Source organism: Sphaeramia orbicularis, chromosome 4 (assembly GCF_902148855.1).
Source record: "Sphaeramia orbicularis chromosome 4, fSphaOr1.1, whole genome shotgun sequence".
Classification (NCBI taxonomy): domain Eukaryota; kingdom Metazoa; phylum Chordata; class Actinopteri; order Kurtiformes; family Apogonidae; genus Sphaeramia; species Sphaeramia orbicularis.
This window is the reverse complement of record NC_043960.1, coordinates 5372765-5392452: the sequence shown is the minus strand read 5'-3', so window position 1 is coordinate 5392452 and position 19688 is coordinate 5372765. Positions and strand designations below refer to the sequence as shown.

General features: G+C 35.6%; 1 protein-coding gene across 1 annotated transcript in view; it reads left to right on the top strand.

The window, feature by feature from the left end:
- LOC115417649 (rab GTPase-activating protein 1-like) overlaps positions 1-16980 on the top strand; it is a 281857-nt gene extending 264877 nt beyond the window's left edge. Inside the window, exon 15 of the mRNA XM_030131657.1 lies at positions 16903-16980. The gene's annotated coding sequence lies outside the window, so the exon portion shown is untranslated. The remainder of the gene's footprint in view (positions 1-16902) is intronic.
- Positions 16981-19688: the final 2708 nt, after the last annotated feature.

Genomic DNA, 19688 nt, shown 5'->3' with positions numbered 1-19688 from the left:
CAAATGTAATACTGAGCCAATAACGTAATAAGTTGTAACGTTATTGGCCAAAAGCTATTATGGTATTGGTTCAGGACTTTTATTACATTATTGGTCAGATATTACATTTTTGGCCTGTTACATTTTAAAAATGGCAAATTATTACGTTATCAGCCGTTATTACATTTTCGGTTGTTATTACATTACTGCTTCTACATGTGTTTGTTGGTAACAGGGTGAACATATTTGTTTCATATTTTGTGGGCCTGCTTGTACTTTATCTGCTTGTAAAAAAAATTTATTAAAAATGTGTGAGCTTGATCAACATATACAGCCTACTGTCAACTGAACACATTGAACATAAGGTTAAGAGGTAAATGTCAGGGTTTGGTTTTTCTTTGTACATTTGAAGTCTGAAAGGCCCTTATAGTCCTATTGACCCTTGTAGATGGAGCTCAGACTAAAGTATCAGGAGCTGCAAACAAAAAAAAAACTTGACTTAATAAACAGAGCTCACTCTTCTGTCCCAGTAAGACCCCCTGTCCTTTTTGAAGATCAGCCCCAAATCTCATGCTTAAAATCATGCAGCTTTGCCTTTGTTCTCTAAAAATGAACAGGGAAGAAATCAGTGCTGTATGGAGAGGGTCCCGCCGGACTCACATCCTGAGGTAATTATCTGTGAAGACACACGGTACATTTGATTCACACAAAAGCCAAGGTCAGCAGAACTGTAATGTATTAAAGCCAGTCTTAATCTGTGTCAGTGTCTGTTCTGTACCTGCAGCCATGAACTGGACTGAGACGGACTCCTGAAGCACAGACATCCTAACATAGATAGATAGATAGATAGATAGATAGATAGATAGATAGATAGATAGATTAAAACAGACAGAAAAGAAAACATGGAATGTCTAAAAGCACTGTTTTTGTCAGTACAATGCCATAGATACTGATGGAAGAACTGAAGTGATTTTGGTTATTATCAAGAAAACATGTTAAATGGATGGATATCAGCTCTGAAATTAAACTACTATGAGCTATTTTTGTTGTCATTATATTTGTCCAAACAAATGTACCTTTAGTTGAACTAGGCATTAAACTGAACAATAAACTGAAGAAAACAAGGGGTGGGCTAGTAATTTTTTTCTGCAACTGTGTGTATATATATACATATATATACATACATACATATATATATATATATATATATATATATATATATATGTATGTGTGTGAGTGTGTGTGTGTATATATATATATATATATATATATATATATATATATATAACCATATATACATATATATATAACCATATATATATATAAATATGTATACATATGTGGTATATACATACATATATATATATATATATATATATATATATATATATATATATATATATATATATATATATTATATATATATATATAGATATATATATATATATATATATATATGTACACCGCAAACAAAAAGTTAAGGATATTTCTTTTTTTTGGGGGGGGGGGGGGCTTTTTTTTTTGGTCAGTTTTGCCATTTGTAAATAAAACTATGTCTGGTCATAAAAAAAATGTGCTTCAATTCAGTTCACACACAAAAAAAGTAAAAGTGCTGTGGCAAGAATCCCAACTGAAAAAAACAGCCCAAAATTAAAAATATCCTTAACTTTTTGTTTGTAGTGTGTGTGTATGTGTGTGTGTGTGTTTATGTATACATATACACATACATATTATATTAAAACTCTCTATTAAGACAGACCAACAATCTGTACAATATATACTAGACAGACAGACAGACAGATGGATAGATAGACTTTATTTTGAACATAAGAAGGCAAAAGAAATGACCAATTTAAACAGGACACTCTAATATATGGAAATAAATCAACCAAAAAAGAAAGAGGCTTATGAGGTTATTATGGGATGTTCTTATCTTTGCTAAATTGCAGTTAGTTGAACCACAGTTCAGACTAAACTGTGACAGTTCGGACCACGTTTGTTGGATTCAAACAAATCTTTAGTTCAGCTACTGACAACACAAACCCAACAGAAAACAGAGGTGATTGGTGGTTTTACTGTGGATGTTTTCAGTTTAAAAACAGAGCTAAGATAACTGTAGCTAGCTGTAATGTAAACTATCAGCTGATGCAGCATGTGAAGATTATAAGACACAGTGTTATTTTGAGTGAAAATAAGTGTCTATGAGTTTTAGTTTGAAGAAGAAAACTTGATGATACCATAATACAGATGTGTGGAGACAATGAGCTTTATCCTTTATTCAGTCACTGACTCAGTCTGTGAATACACAGGGTTGGTTCATTGGTGGATTTGGTCCTAAGTGTGTTCTGGTACCAGACGTCCCCTGCTGGTGACAGTTTGGAATATAAATACTACATAGAAACAGTTTCAGTGCCATGTAAGACAGAACAGCAGCAGCAGCAGCAGCCATGAAGAACCAGCGGTAACACCACTCAGAGAACAGAGACCAGCTTATTATGAACCACTTGAATGGATTTATAACCAACCCTTTACAAACTGAACTGCATTCAGAGTTCTCTGTGACAATTCAGACTGATTAAATGTGACTCTTCACACATTGTAATGACGCATGAGTTGGTCTTTTGTGGTATACTTCCTTTCATTTACCTGTGGGTCTTGATTAATAAGTCGTGTTTGAATTCTGAGCTGTAGTATCTGTAGTTTTGCACATTTAATGTCTCACATGTCTCATGCCATAGATAGATAGATAGATAGATAGATAGATAGATAGATAGATAGATAGATAGATTTTATTTTGAATATAAGAAGGCAAAAGAAATGACCAATTTAAACAGGACACTCCAGTATATGGAAATAAATCAACCAAAAAAGAAAAACAAGTCACACAATGTATAAGTAATTCATTGTAGCTATTTAACAACACTTTATGTCCAAAAAGGAGACGGAACAAGCCGAACTTATATTGTCCCACCCCCAATTTTTACATGATCATAATCTATGATCTATATCATAATCAGCTAATGTATACAGTCTATAACAAAACGAGCCACAGTCATAGAATGAATTAAATTCGTACTTCCACTGTACCAAAGTTCTAAGAGTTTTGGATTTTTCATTATAGTTTAGTTTTATTTAGTTTTGACTTTTTTTCTCTAATTCAGTTAGTTTTAATTTGTTTTTAGAGCAGGTTTGCTAGTTTTTATTAGTTTTAATTTTTTTTTTCTAAATACTTAGTTTTAATTTAGTTTTAGTATTAGTTTTATTTTTTTTAATATCTTTTCTTCTCCGGCGAATTCACTTAAATCCCAGACAGAACCAGAATTGTAAAAACATTTTCATTAACCGAAATAAATAAAAACTATAATTAAAAGAAAAGAAAAAAACAATGAGCTAACTGAAACTGAATTGTGTAGTTTAGTTTTAGTTTTTTTATATCTTTTTTTCTTCTTCTCCGTCGTATTCAAATAAATCCCAGACAGGACTCTGCTGCTTTCTCCCAACTTCAGTCTCCATGTTTCCAGGTAGAGTGGGGACCAGAAGACGACTGGAAACCACAAGTGACGACAAGTGACGGACCGTCAAGTGTCGTATGGTGCCGCTAGCTAAAATTGCGTGAGCGAAATAAATCGCTTTTGTATCAATCCGACATTGACAAAGACAAAAACAAAGGGAATTTTATCCATAATTTTTATACGTTTTAGTTAGTTTTGTAAGCACACAGTACAGTTTCAGTTAGTTATAGTTTTTTTCTTTTAATTATAGTTTTTATTTATTTCAGTTAACGAAAATGTTTTTTCAATTCTAGTTTTCGTCATTTCGTTAGTTTTCGTTAACGATAATAACCTTGCACTGTACTTTGGCTTACTTGGAACCTTGATGAAGGTGATACTAGAATTCTGATCTGGTGGCGTCCACTGGTCCCTGCTCTCACGTAGGGTCAACTTCAAAAAAAAAAAAAAAAACTTGGCAGAGTTGAGGCAAGATGAACTGAGACAATCAGAGGAGAAGCAGCAGAAGACTGTCCTTCCAAAGCCCTTTCCACAGTCCGACACTGTTTAGATTCTGTCTGCTTCTCCAAACTGGGGTCTACTTTGTACCGAACCACACAAACGAAGCCTTCAGTACTTATCTATGAAATGAACTGAACTGTAAATGAGGTAAAAGGCAAAGTTTGGGCCATTCAGTCATAAAAGTTTACCTTCAGTAATACGTACAAAAGAGAGATCTGTAAACAAGAATCCGAATTAGGTGAACGAGGTGGACAGATGGTATACACATTCACATATCGTCGTACAAGTTATCAACTATATGGACAAAAGTATATGGACACATTGAATTCAGGTGTTTCTTTTCTAACGGGGGTCTGGGATACAAAACTATAATGACTAATGCCATTTAATATAGTTTAATATTGGAATAAATATTATTACATTGATTAGTTTGGTTTACATTGTTGTCTTTGCTTCTAAAATGCCTCAGAGATAGTTTTGACTTAATTTCTCTCGACATTGATTTTTTTTTTTTTTTTTTTTAATCCATGACTATGATTTTAAATGTTCTACCTCTAAACTTCTAAAATATGTTTCATGCTCTGACTGTAAATAATAATTTTCTACCACAACTAACCATTTACTTTCTTCACATCTCACTGAGGAAGAAAAATCTCCAATTAAACTTTAACCCTATAACGCCAAACGTATCATATTTGATACCTGAGTTTTGAAGCCCTCTACACGATCAGTGTAATTTTTTTCTTGAAAAAACCTGATGTATACAATTAGATACATGCAATACACAGATAATCCACCAGGGGGAGGAATTCATTCACAAAAGGCCTTCCCAGTGACACTACAAGACTGTCATTAATGAGGAAGGAGGAAGAACTTTGACAAGTTTGAAAAGGAATTATTAATTTGTTAGACATGTTTGTGTTATATTATGTTTTTGTTTGTTCAAAAATAATAATATTTGAGCATTGAGACTCGATGGATCAAATATGATACAAAATTGAAACTCATACATGGAAATTGATATTTGAAAACAACTATTTTTTGGTTGTTCAGAAGGACCAATAAAGGCTCCGGTTTCAAAGAACTGGAATTTTCTGTCAGTGATTTAATGGTTCAGACTTTACAGGGTTAAGGAAATATTGATGTTTATGAACTATATGGACAAAAGTATTGGGACACATCATGTCTACAACTGTAAGATTTCCTGTTGATGATTTGAGATAAGAACATCAATATTAATAATCAATATGATTTGTGAGATGTTTGTAAATTTGTTGTACAAAAAGCTTGAAAGGAGACTAAAAGCAGATGTATATCTGTTGTTGGAGTTAAACTATGGAATGAGGCCAGCATGGATTTACGAATGTGTAGCTCATTTTTGATATTTACAAAAATGGTACGTAAGGTGATTTTTGAAGGATACAATTGTTAGGATCTAATAAGTAATAGGTAAATAATTTATTTTTGACTCTACATTAAATTACCATTAATTTGGTTGGTTAAGTTTTCTACTTTTCTGGTTTAGTTTCACTTTTTTATGTTTTGCTTGTTTGCTTTTAGTTGTATGCATTGTTGTTTTTTTTCTTTTTCCTATATTGAATGCTGGGTAACTGAATATGTTCTGTAGGACAGGCATTAATAGAAGCATTCTGCTTCTGCCTGGGCCTGTTCAGTTGTTAACCTGTTGGTAATATTTGTAGTGTTGACAGTGGTTGTATTATTATGTGATGACTGAATAAAGAATTTCATCATCATCAATATGATATATATCCCAATATAAAACTACATTATGACATTTTTGATTATTGTTTTGTATCCCAGACCCCCGCTAGAAAAGAAACACCTGAATTCAACATGTCCACATACTTTGTCCATATAGTGTATGACTTGTGCAGTTCTTCTTCAAGGCTAACGATATGACTGTTAATCAAACTGAAGGCGCTTCAGATTGATGAAGTGGAACTTTTGCTTCTTTGTATTTATCTGAGGTTGCAGAAATAGAGTACAGCCGGTGAGAGCTCTGGGAGGACCTGTCAGGAAGGGTTAGCATCTAGTCTGGACCCAACTAGGTCAGTGGCGAGCCAGCCTTCATTTGTATGCAAATCCATGTAGATTTGCTACTGATAAGGTTGGTTGGATCTTGAGGCATGAGTGGGATACAGGCACAGAGGATCCAGGACAAAGTTTATATTCATCTTCATATCCTACTCGGTAATAAGCCTGGAGTCTTTTATTCTCTCACCTTTATTCTATGGGGAAGGTCAGCTGAACTCTCTTTCAGCTCACCGTGCTTCATTTTTCTCATGTTTCCACTCAGTCACACCTCCAGATAACCCACACATCCACAGACTGCCGGTCATTCAGAAGGCACACAGCAGCAGCAGTCGGGGGTTAATGCTTCATTTAAGGGCACACTGCTCTCCCAGCTGGTGCGGAGATTCACAACCTGGGACCGTCAACCTGTAGACGCTTAAAGATAATATCTACAGCACTTCCATGGAAACAGAATTTAAACAGACCTGGAGCAAAAAGTAAACATGATAACATGTTAACGTGCCTCATCAACCCGGCTAATGTTGCGTAACACAGAGATGGGTGAGTGTTTCCATTCACACATTATTCAGGGTACTAGTTCATATCCCGGTGACCACCATCCTGATCAGATTTCAGGAACACACGAAAAACACTGTGCCTGTAGAGTTCCAGTAGCAAAATTAGTTTTCTACAACCACACACACCAAAGTGAATAATTACATACATACCCAGCCAGCATGTCCATGTGGGCCCCAGGAGGGTTACAACAGGGGTGTCAAACTCATTTTCTTCTGGGGGCCACATTCAACCCAATTTAATCTGAACCAGGCCGGACCTGTGAAATAATAGCATGATAACCAATAAATAATGACAACTCCAAATTGTTTTAGTACAAAAAATAACATTCAGTTATGCCAGTATTTACATTTACAAACTATCCACACAAAAAGGATGTGAATAAGTTGGAAAAAAACAGAATTTGTTAAGAAATAAAAGTACAATTTTATCAATATTATGCCTCAACTAATCATTTATACATATGCACAAAGCACTTAGTAACAGGCAGAAAATTGTTAAAATTGCACTTAATTTTCTTAATTTCTTCATTTAGTTTAAGTTATTCACATGTTATTGTTAAAGGATAGTGTGTTAATGTAAACATTTTCATAATTTTATGTTTTTTGCACTAAATCAAAGAGGAAAAATTGTTGTCATTATTTATAGGTTATTATGATATTATTTTTGAGTTTGATGCCCTAACCTAGTCGCTTTGGAAAAAAGCGTCTGCCAAATGCATAAACATAAACATAACTTGCACTTTGCAAATTCATCCCACGGGACAGATTGGAACCTTTGGCGGGCCGGTTTTGGCCCCCGGGCCGCATGTTTGACACCTGTGGGTTACAATCAAGGTTATTATCGTTAACAAAAACTAACGAAATGACGAAAACTAGAATTGAAAAAATATTTTCGTTAACTGAAATAAATAAAAACTATAATAAAAAAGAAAAAAAAAACCCCAAACATAACTAACTGAAACTGTATTGTGCACTTACAAAACTAACTAAAATGTATAACAATTATGGATAAAATTCCCTTCGTTTTTGTCTTCGTCAATGTCGGATTGATATGAAATCGATTTATTTCGCTCAAGCAATTTTAGCTAGCGGCACCATACCACACCATCATGGTCTGTCACTTGACATTTCCAGTCGTCTTCTGGTCCCCACTCTATCTGGAAACATGGAGACTGAAGTTGGGAGAAAGCAGCAGAGTCCTGTCTGGGATTTATTTGAATACGACGGAGAAGAAGAGAAAAGATATGAAAAAAACTAAAACTAAACTGAAACTAAGCATTTAGAAAAAAATGAAAACTACTAAAAACTATCAAACCTGCTCTAAAAACGAATTTAAACTAACTGAATTAGAGAAAAAAAAAAGTCAAAACTAAATAAAATTAAACTATAATGAAAAATCCAAAACTATTAGAACCTTGGACCAAAGTGTAATTGAACCTACTGTGAGTTGTTGCTGTACTCCCTAAATGACCTTGAAAATCTAGGTTAAAAGCTGAAAAACTCCATAGTGTTGCTTTAACTTGAAAGTGAAGTCACATTTTTGCAGCTCTTTTTTATTATTATTGTGCCTAAAATGTTCTTATTGGTACCTTTTTAGTACAAGTACATTATGATTTATAGACTGTGCCTCCTCCTGTGTAGTGCACATTAAGAATGAATTTTGTACCGTTTAGTAATGAGAAACTATTCATATAGATTGTAATAATCCACTTCTCTGAGCCTATTATGTACTCTGGCTAACAAATTTAGATTTCACCCACCAGGACCTCCCCCATCCATCTGTCAGCATGCACTTCTCCCAGCTGAGTTGGGGACGTGTGAATGCCACACTCCATCAAGCGTGTCAGCTTGTAGATTACACTGCAGACAGCTCCACAAGACTTCTCCATTACCTCCACATCAAACCCCAAATTAGCAGAACAGATCAGCGGTGGAGCGGCGGACGTCCACACTCATTTTTTAAACATGGAAAGGAGAGAGAATCTTTTGACCCAGTGTGCTGAGAGTTAACTGCAGTTAGCATCAATGTGTCTATCAAAAGAGTGAGGATTCTGCCAAAATATCTGAGGAAGATGAAACAACCACTGCCAGCTTAGTCATTTTAAACAGATCTGGATGGGAGTTAAATAACCGTATCATCTGTAAACATGTTCAAGGAAGACTGTCGGATTCTTGTCCTGCTGCTTGTTATTGAACGTACACACAGACTCCAGACCAGAGGTGTCAAACATACGGCCCGTGGGCCAAAACCGGCCCACCAAAGGGTCCAGTCCGGCCCCTGGGATGAATTTGTGAAATGAAAAATTTGCACTAGACACATATTAAAAAGGATGTTAACCCTTAGAGCAGTGTTTTTCAACCTTGGGGTCACCTGAAATTTGTAGTAATTGATAAAAATAAAAACTTAATAATAAAAAATATATGTTGAGTTGAGAGAGACAATCACAATCCATAAAAGACAAACTGTGAGTGTGAAACTGCAGCACTGTGGTTCTGTTTATCTGTCAAATGTTCATTGTGGTCAGTTTCAGATGCTGCAGCTCTTTCATAATTCATAGTTTGAGTTCTTGTTTGTTCAGTATTAATTGTCAGCCTTGGAAATCACAGCTGGACTGACTGTACATATCCTGACCAAGGAAAATCCAATTCTCCCTTTGTGCAGTAATCTACACCTGGATTTACTGCCTCTGTTCATAATAATATACATTATATTGACTAAATGTCCTCCAAAATTAACGTTTATTTGCAACATAGTATAGCCAACTATTACATGATCAAAGAAAAATTAATTTTAGCAAAAAAATATCTGGGGTCACCAGAAATTTATGATGTTAAAATGGGGTCACAAGCCAAAAAAGGTTGGGAACCACTGCCTTAGAGGTCTGAGCGTATTTTGGCCGTTTTCAAGTACTTTTGATTTTGCCTTTGCTATACTATATAAAGAAATGTTTATTACACCCATGTTGGATTTCTTTTTTTTTTCTCAGCACAACTTCATCTATCTCATCTGCCTATTATTTTTTCACTTTAACCTACTATATCAACACAAAAGGCCAAAATACACACAAAAATTTGATTTGAAAAATTTATATAATTCATTGCATAAATAACACAAAAATGCTTAACGAACCTTTTCAAAGACTTTAAAAATGAATATTGGTTCCAAATACTAGGTATGTAAAATCCAAATTGTAATAAATTTAACTCAGATTAAGTCAAATACTCAAGTATTTGACATTAAAGCATATCCTTGCATTGGCGTTTTCTGTTACAGCTACTGTGAAGGCGCCGTGTCAGTCGTCTTTGTCGTCATTGTCTTTATTAGCAATTTCTTCAAACATCTTCTCAGATGAAACTACTGGTTGGATTCATTTCAGATTTTTATGTATCTTCCTTGGGACAATGTCTACAAAGTTTGTTCACAGTTTTAAGAAATTTCGATTTTTGCATTTTCCAGGAATTTTTTAAATATTAAAAATTTGCTTTTACTTATAATGGTCCATATTTTGAGGGTTTATAACATGTAAATAGTTACAGATATCAATATAGTTCCTATTGATCACTGATAAAAGTCATATATGGGCATTGATTGAATTAGCTGAGTTCTCCTCCAGTGGAAGTACCACCTGCTTCTATTGTTAGATTGATCTCCTGCATCCAGACCATAGGACTCCAACCGGACAACCTTGCAAATTGAACTTGTTATTGATTATTGATAGAACATGACGCTGACATACAGGGACAACATTGGTCCTATTTTTTTATTTAATTACTAGTGTTTTTTCTGAATCTGATGCAAAGACTATCAGTGGATCGGCCAATCAGAGGCAGAGTAGGACCAGGTCTTTGCAGGATGAGGGTGAAAAAAACAATCATGTTACACTCACAGAGACCTGCTAAATGTCCAGTACAACCAGTGAAAGTGGTGGCACTCTGGAGGCCTTCGAGGGCAGGTGAGGTTATTTGTCTTCTAATAAACTGGGGACTGTCTGTTCTGGTGTTACATTACCGTCCACTCGGGCAGGCGTTGCAAAACAATTTTCTGTCCTCATGCACTGTCTCTCTTTCCCCAGGGTTCCCACAGGGTCTTAAAAAGTCTTAAGAGTCTTGAATTTACAAATCTGCATTTAATACCTTAAAAGTCTTTAAAAGGTATTCAGTTTGATATGGTTGGTCTTAAGTTCTGTTGCCATAAACTTGTTGGCTGTATTGTGTTCAGATTAGGGACCTAATGATTACCGGTATAGAGGGTATGCATGTGATGTCACCGCTAGTGGAAGTCACCGCGGTTATGTCCGCTGAGTGGCAGAAAGAGGGAGATGAGTAGTGGCTTTGGCTTGAATACTGCGAAAACTTTAGAACAATCTAAAAAATGGGGCAGAGCTGTTGTGCCATTAATCGCACAAATAGGTTTAAAAAGCACTCGGAGCTATCGTTTTAACGGCGACCTAAAGCCAAAGACAGAAGAAGCAGATGGATCACTGCAATTCGTAGAAATAACTGGAATCCAGGCAACGAAACCTGGATTTGTGGTTGCCATTTCATGTCAGGTAACGTTAATTTATGCTGTGTTCTTGTGTAAAATCATACCTTAAATTACGTATCGTTTTGGCTAACGTTCCTTCTTAGTAAAGCTCTTAATGTTAGCGTCTGTCATTTAGTTCTATGTTTCAGAACTGAAATGTTTTTGTCTTGACGAGGATGTCAACAACTCTGTGTCTTTTGGATGCTTTCAGCCTTTGCATTGGGGATTTTCCCAGTGTTGAAATCAGGTTCATATAGATGTCAGGATAGGTGATTTCCGGCCACATATCAATGTTCGTAGACCACTTGTTGTTTGGTAGCTTGTATGGATCCATGTCCAGTCCAATTGTCTTTAATTTCATGTTGTATTCCACATTTTTCCCGGTCTCGCTGTAGTTACTGCTATACTCCGCCATGTTGAGCCGGTTTGTTTTTGCCACTCAGTCTGACTTGGAGGGGCGTGGCCCAGGGGGGAAGTGACATATGTGCATTCCCTCTACAATGATAAACCGTGGTAAAATTTCCGATTGTTAATATTAGCGTTTAAATTCTAGTTATCATGATAACCGTGTTCAGTTACTGCACTTAGAAAACTAGAAAACTTGATATGAACATGGTCAAACCAGCTCCATTATGACCTGTCCAACTACTTTTTTCCCCACTCAAAAAACACTCAGGAATCGACAGGAGAATTGATAAGGAATTGGACTGGCAAACAGAATCGACAATGGCATTAATATTGATCAAATCCTATCGATTCCCACCCCTAGTGCAGATATCTCTGGCCATAAGGTGACATCTTTAATGCACATTTATATGTTTGATGTTTACATGTGAATATTTGAATGTTTCTGCCACAGAAGGTACTTTGTGTGTGTTATTTTATTAGTTTTTTCCTAAATACAACTTGGTTACATTATTTCAGTGTGCGTATAAGTACTTTTTGAACATTTTGAGCATATTTCAACAATACCGCGATAATAATGATAACTGATAATTTTGGTCACCGTGACATGAAATTTTCATATCCTTACATCCCTTGTTCAGATGTGTCTGTTAAATGTCCAAAATACAAAGAAAGTAACTATCAGGGTTCTCACTAGGATTTTTGTCACAGCGTAGGGGCACCATGTACCATGCAAGTTTTGTAGGGGGGTCCAGGGGAGGATGTCCCTGGAAAATTTTTAAATTTATAACTCTCTGAAACACTATTTCCTGCATTTTGAGGGGCAGATTTTGAGGAATGAAGCCAAAAAACAATGCAATATTACCCTTGTGTTTGGTGTTGCTCCCGCGCTTCGACGCAGACATGATCGTAGAAAAATATTCACTTTCACGAAATTAGGAATAATGGGAGCGGCGCTCACACTACACGCACACACAGCCTAAAGTTTAGATCTAATTTTCCATGGGTGATCGGTCCGTTTAAATAAGATAAACTGATTGAAGGCTCATTGTCAGCCAATGAGCGTAAGGCAAGTGATGTTGGTGGGCGGGGTCAGACAATACCAAGGCACACAAAGGGGTGTGGCTTCTATTGTTGTCATTTCCTGTCTGCAGCGCTTTGAGCCAAGACAAAGGAGTAGATTTATTCAAATTCCAATGTCGTTATCATTACTGTGATCTTCTGTTGTTAAAAGCATGCAAAGGGGGGCCCTCCGGTGGTCGGAATAAGTTGCACTGGTGCATGTTTTGTCCTTTCGGTGTTCCCGTAGCCAGTTCAGCCATGGGAAGGAAGTAGCAGACACGTTTCTCGTTTTCTGTTTGTATGGCCAGAAAGAACGTTTGCCTGTGAGTATTTTATGTTCGGTTGTTGTGGCAGTGAATGGTAAAACCTGTTTCTTATGTAAACTTTTGTTGTTAGATTAAAAGACATTGTAAAGCTTAAGTCGGTCTGAAGATGCTAATCGTTAGCATGTCTATGGATTTTCCCATTTATGTTAGCATCGAGCTAGCGGTCTTTTCTTATTCATTTGGATGTATAATACTGTTAATGTGCTGGAACAAAGAACAGAACTGAGGCAGGTTTTGTTTGTATGTTGCAGTTTTACCGTGAAGTCTCGAGTTAAAGCTTTGGGGAGAAGTTTTCGGCGTCCGGCTTTTCTTGGTAAACCTGTTGTCTATCTGCTGAGTTAGCCGCTGTATACACACCAGCAGAGGCAGAATACACACAAATACACGCAAATACACACCACTGCACTGGTGGAAAGACAGAGGCTCAGATCTCAGTGTCAGGGCCCCGACGTTCAATGACGCCAACGAGAACAGGGTGGGGAAGCAAAATTTACAATGAATATTTAGTTGTTTTTTCTCAGCAGGCACTACGTCAGTTGTTTTGAAACCAAACATATATTGATGTCATAATCATACTGTTATGGAAGAAATATTACTGTACTAATTCGTCTATAATGAAGAAGGATAAATTCAAACGTTCAGTGTCAAAGAAATCCCTTTATTTGGAGCTCCATAGAAAGAGATACCACTCAGACAAAAGACTGAGACGGTCTGAACCCAAAAATACAAATCACCTTGTAGTCTTCTGTCTCCCATGAGAAAATTATGATGTGTGGAAAGTGTTGTGGTTAGTGTCAGGAACTTAGAGATAAGACCTCTGTGAGAAATGTTGGTTTGGCCTTCTACTCTGGACACAACACAAAAGAGGTCCAAACTGCTCTATAATACACAGTGACATGAATATATCTGAAATAAAGTTAGAAGCCTATATGATATATGAAATATGTGAAAATATATATGAATATATATGGATATAAGTAATTTTGCCATTACAATACCTAACACTATTATCCATACCTTTTCAGAAACTTTTGCCCATATGAGTAATCAGGAAAGCAAACGTCAAAGAGTGTGTGATTTGCTGAATGCACTTGTCACACCAAAGGAGATTTCAAAAATAGTTGGAGTGTCCATAAAGACTGTTTATAATGGAAAGAAGAGAATGACTATGAGCAAAACTATTACCAGAAAGTCTGGAAGATACTATTAAAGAAGAATGGGAGAAGTTGTCACCCCAATATTTGAGGAACACTTGTGCAAGTTTCAGGAAGCGTGTGAAGGCAGTTATTGAGAAAGAAGGAGGACACATAGAATAAAAACATTTTCTATTATGTCAGTTTTCTTGTGGCAAATAAATTCTCATGACTTTCAATAAACTAATTGGTCATACACTGTCTTTCAATCCCTGCCTCAAAATATTGTAAATTTCGCTTCCCCACCCTGTATATCTCCTTTATTTAACCAAGTAAAAAAGCCACATTGATATTGTAAATCTCTTTTTCAAGAGTGACCTGACCAAGAAAAGCAGCAGAACACACAGTTTCTGACAGACCTGGGCACTGTAAGGCCCAGGGGCCACATGCGGCCCAACAGCTGACCCTAACTGGCCCATATGAAGTCATTGGCAAATTAAAAGTCAATGCAAATGTGTATCATCATAATAGAGGTAACCAATACAATGCCACTGCTTTTATTTTTGAAGAATCTGCTAATTTACCATTTTTTTCACGCATACTTTCTACCCTTCCATAAGGCTTATGCACTAAGTGGTTTGTTGGTCAGTTTCAGCCCATGAAGATGTCAGCGAACGGCAAAAAAAAAAAAGAAAGATTGATTCCGAATGGAGAGTTTGTTTTTTTTTTTTTTACCAGACATGGACTTGAAAGTAATTCTTTACTGAAGTCAGAGTTAAAGAAAAAGAAAAGGAACTGTGATATGCAAACAAACAAAGCTGGATGCATTTATAGTTTTTCATATAAAGTTAATGTGGAGTTGGTTTTGCACATTTTTGAAAGTCTTTTTGTGAATATTCCTTAAATAGTTTTATTCTGTGCTCCACATTTTCATTTTATAATTGCATTGTTGCATTTACAGTTTTTGTATTATAGTAAAGTTTATTTATGTATTTGTTTATTTATTTAGAGAGAGAGATATTAAGGAGAGCTGCAAGTGTATTGATCCGGCCCTTAACAACTGTCAAAGTTTCTCATGTGGCCCCATCGGAAACTTAATTGCCCACCCCTGGTTTATGATAATGCAAGACATAATGAACACACATTAAAAAACAAAAACAAAAACACAGTCGATAGTGAGAAAACAATCATTTGTGCAAGTTTAAAAACAGTTACATTGACCAAGCTTAGTCGACTCAGTTCCAACCCGACAATTTATTTTGAAATTAGGAACCAATTATTGCGAACTTTTCAGCCCCTGGTGAGAAATGACTCGGTAAGAGTAAGAATCAAGGCGTTGGAGTAAATAAATAAATTTTCTTAAATTCTACGAGTCACAAATTTTTGCCAGTATGGCCATGACATGGGCTGTGAAATGCACATTGAATTCTGTTCTAAGTAGTCTTAAAAAGGTCTTAAAAAGTCTTAAATGTAACCTGTAGGAACCCTGGTCTCCCACGTCCTTTAAAGCGTGTACAGAAGGAAACGGTCTAAACGTAAGAGAAGGTGCTTGTGATCAACCAGCGGCGAAGGTGATTAGGGGTGTTAGAAAATATTGGTTCTGCAATATATCGCGATATTTCATTTCACAATACTGTATTGGTATTAAAAAGTAATATTTTTAGGTATTTATTCAAATGCAAATATGGCGGAGGTTCATTTTTAGTTTTTTGTTTTCTTTTTTGTTTATATTTTATTTATTATTATTTAACACTGTTTTATTAAATAATGTTAGTTCCTTTGTTGGGATTGCACAAAAATAATGTTCTGATGTTAGTTCTGAACTAATAGAATAAGAACATTTGAACAGGATCTTAAACTGTAGCGTCTGTAAAACAGAATTCAAGTTTGAACACAAGAACATTTTGTGTTATAGCATTAGATCCTGTTCTGATCAAATAAAAATGTGCTTAGTGTTTGTGAATATTTCTGGTGTAATTCAATTCTTCAAGGAAATAATCATTTACAAAAACAAACAAACAAAAAATTACCTTTTTAACAGTATCATGATATATCGTGATATATCGTATTGTGATCCTAGTAATGTGATTTGTATTGTATTGCCAGGTTCTTGCCAGTACACAGCCCTAATGGTGACTGAACCTGAAGGACACATTTAGGGTTTTATTACCACTGAGCTGCCCTTGAGCAAAGATCCATTGAGCTTGTGTTTTTGCCAAACGCTTTTGGTCTGTGGTTGGACGTAGGTCGCCACTGTAGTGAGCGTAAATTAAAAAAAAAGTCTTACTGCGACATATGCAGATGAAGCCGATGCTGTGTGATGTGCGACTGTCTCCCCTTCACCTTCAGCTCATCTCTTTTTTTCACGTCTAAAAAAGTGAACGCTAAATGGTTTTGGACACAGTGCCCCTTCCTGGATCAGTGTTTACGCTGTGAAAAGCCCTGTTCGCTTGGTCATTAACATGATTTGTGGGATCTGCCAGAAACTGACTGCTTTGAGACACCGTCTCTCTGAACGGTCATCTGAAGGTTATTGTCCTCGGTTGGTCTTTCATACTTGACCTTAACGCCCGAACTGCCTACGTTTCTTATGTCAGGAGGACCCGCGCTGCTCCTGCTCCTACAGTGTTGTTGAAACCTCTCCTGAGTTTGTATATCGAGTCAAATAAACCCACCCAGGGACTTGTTCAAGGTTGAAATTCAATGAAAATATAAAAATTTGAGGTCTGTATGTTAAAAATCACATTATATATAGTAAAAACCTCAAGTTGTATCTGTAACCTTTTTGAGGTCTTGCTCATTTTATGACTGAATTGATTTTTTGCCCTTTCTCTCTTTCTTTTCTCCCAGGCATACTCTGTTTATGACGAGGAAATTGGTTATTGTCAGGGTCAGTCGTTTCTTGCTGCTGTTCTCCTTCTGCACGTGAGTATATTACCCATCGAACATGCTTTTTCTGATTATAACAATAAACCTGAATCATATGTACAGTATGTGGACAAAAGTATGTGGACACGTTGAATTCAGGTGTTTCTTTTCTAACGGGTCTGGGATACAAAACAATAATGACTAATGTCAGAGTATAGTTTTGTATTGGGATAAATATCATTGCATTGGTTTGTTTTGTTTAATTTGTCTTTGCTTCTAAAATGTCTCAGAGATAGTTTTTACTTAATTTCTCTCAACGTTTTTTCTGTTTTTTTGCTTTTTTTTATCATGACTATGATTCTACCTCTAAATTTCTAAAATATTTCTCATGCTTTGACTGTAAACATTTTTCTTACCAGCTACTTTCTCCACATCTCCCATTAAACTTAAAGGAAATATTGATGTTACGCTAGATTAAAATCGCAGTTAACTTGCACTATACTGACAAAAGTATGTGGACATGTTGAATTCATGTGTTTCTTTTCTAACAGGGGTCTGGGATACAAAACAATAATGACTTAAGTCAGAATGCAGTTTTATATTGGGATAAATGTCATTGCATTGGTTTGTTTTGTTTAATTTGTCTTTGCTTCCAAAATGTCTCAGAGATGGATTTTACTTCATTTCTCTCAACAGTGAGTTTGCTTTTTTTTTTTTTTTTTTTTTGTTTAAATCCATGACTATGATTTTAAATTTTGTATTGGGATAAATGTCATTGCATTGGTTAGTTTGGTTTAAATTGTTATCTTTGCTTTAGGGCTGCACGATATTGGAAAAAAAATGGACTGATTTTTTTTAACCCTGCAATATATATATTACAATATGAAAAAAATACCCAGCAGTATATAATATTTGTGTGGTGCCGATGTAAACAGTCAAACAAATTAGTTGTGTTTCCTCTCATTGTGGCGACAGGTGCAAGGCGGTATCAACGCAGAACATGTGTTCCAGTATCATCCTTCTTGTAGCCGAAATAATTTCAGATAACTGAGCTTTTCTTTTTGGCACCAAGTCTTTGTTTTTGCTGATTTTCTCTTGTTTGTTGCTCATTTTTCAGTGTTGTTACCAGCGACTCACTCCAAACTGACTAAGCACGATTGTGATTGGTGTCACATACCCTTGAAATTAGATAACACACACAGTTCATTTGCCTCCTACATCGTAGAACCTGCAATGTGACCATTGCGCACACGTACATCACAATGACGATGCTCAAACAATACATTGTGCAGCTCTACTTGGTTTCCAAAATACTTCAGAGGTGGTTTTTATTTAATTTCTCTCAACATTGATTTTTTGTTTTTTATCCATGACTATGATTTTAAATGTTCTACCTCTAAATTTCTAAAATATTTTTCATGCTCTATCTGTAAATAATAATTTTCTTCCACAACTAACCATCTACTTTCTTCACATCTCACTGAGGAAGAAAAATCTCCCATTAAACTTGAAGGAAATATTGATGTTTATATGTTGAATCATCATGAACAGGACATCTTACAGCTGTAGACATGATATGTCCCAATATTTTTGTCCATATACTTTATAAACATCAACTAAGTTTAAGTGAGATGTGAAGAAAGTAGATGGTTAGTTGTGGTAGAAATGTGTTATTTACAGTCAGAGCACGAAAAATATTTTAGAAATTTAGAGGCAGAACATTTAAAATTATAGTCATGGATTTAAAAATAAAATAAAAAGCAAACTCATTGTTGAGAGAAATGAAGTCAAAACCATCTCAGTCATTTTAGAAGCAACAATAACAATTTAAACCAAACTAACCAATGCCATATTTATCCCAATATAAAATATTTTCTATCCCAGACCCGTTAGAAAAGAAACGCCTGAATTCAACGTGTCCACAACACAAAAATATATTTTCGTTATATACAATACAATATACGTGTACATTATATATACAAAAATATTTGGACACACCATGTCTACAGCTGTATGATGTCCTGTTCATGATGATTTAACATATAAATATCAATATTTCCTTAAAGTTTAATGGGAAATTTGTCATCCTAAGTGAGATGTCAGAGAACCAAAAGGAAAATTTCCATCATAGTAACATTTGTACCATTTTTTGTATCTGCTGCCTAAATATAGCATTTTAGAAGCAACAATAACAATTTAAACCAAACTAACCAATGCTATATTTATCCCAATATAAAACTATATTCTAACATGAGTCATTATTGTTTTGTATCCCAGACCCCTGTTAGAAAAGAAACACCTGAATTCAATGTGTCCACAACAAGTACAATCTATTAAAACATCATACATTGCAATTAGATACTTGAACATTTTTCTAATGCTTTGGAAAGAAAAGTCATTTGGAGCTGCTTTTCAACTGTAATGTCACATTCACACTTCTACTGTAAAAACCATGTTTGAGGGCGTCGAAAAAGCAAATACCCAAGGCTGGAGAATGAAAGAAAAATATTTCAGTATTGTGGAGACGTAGCATCTACAGAAACCTCGTCTGCTGCTTGTATAAGGTGTTCTAAGGCAGAAGCGAGGCTCCATAATAGACTAAATGGAAGCAGATAGAAAGGATGTCTGTGGCTGAAAAGAAAGACTTTGACTGCTGGAATGAAAACAGTTTATAACAGACTGATGGTGATGAATAGAGAGAGAGAGAGAGGGAGACGAGAAAGAGGCTGAAGCTCAGAGCCATGAGGCAGCGTTATGGTGGAAAATGA